We start from the raw sequence: 646 nt of genomic DNA on the forward strand, positions 1-646 counted from the left end.
AAACCGAAGCAGAGGCTGGGACAAGGGAGGCTCTTTTCCTGCTGCTTTAATGACTGACTCATGCTTGGAAGAAAGACACGCTCTGCAAAGGCTTGGGTTCGCCTGCGAGAGCCACGCATTCCCACCTGCCTCTGCTGCGGTCCCCAGGAAGGACCTCCGATTTCCCCTACTCCTTTAGGACTTCTCCAAAGCCAGGGGAGAAGCCACAGGCAAAGGGATGAGCCCCAGAGCATTAATAATTTGCAAGTCCCTTTTAGCTATGCAGTCTCCAGCCGGAGGAATGCCATGGGAGAGGCTCTGGTCAGCGCGGGGCTGGGGAGTCCCTGCTCTGCCCACCAAAGTGTCACCGGGCTTCGCACGGAGGGGATCTGGGGGATGCTCAGTGCTGCCGGTGAGAGGGCGGCAGTCCCTTCAGCAGTTAACTCTCTGGGTCAGAGCGTCCTCGAAGGGCTGAGAGACCCCGATTGCGGCTCCCCCGGCCCTGACACGACAGTGCAGCCATCTGTCTGCATCCCGCGCTCCGGGAAACACCGGCAGGTCTCAGCAGCGGCTGGTAATGCTGCCAGCAGATTTTTGGCATGGCTTTGCGGTATGGTAACTTAATGAGCATAACACGGTCTCCTCTGTGGCTTGTTCCCTGTTGGCA

This window comes from Fulmarus glacialis, unplaced genomic scaffold (genome assembly GCF_000690835.1).
Source record: "Fulmarus glacialis isolate BGI_N327 unplaced genomic scaffold, ASM69083v1 scaffold15410, whole genome shotgun sequence".
In the NCBI taxonomy this organism is placed as follows: Eukaryota; Metazoa; Chordata; class Aves; order Procellariiformes; family Procellariidae; genus Fulmarus; species Fulmarus glacialis.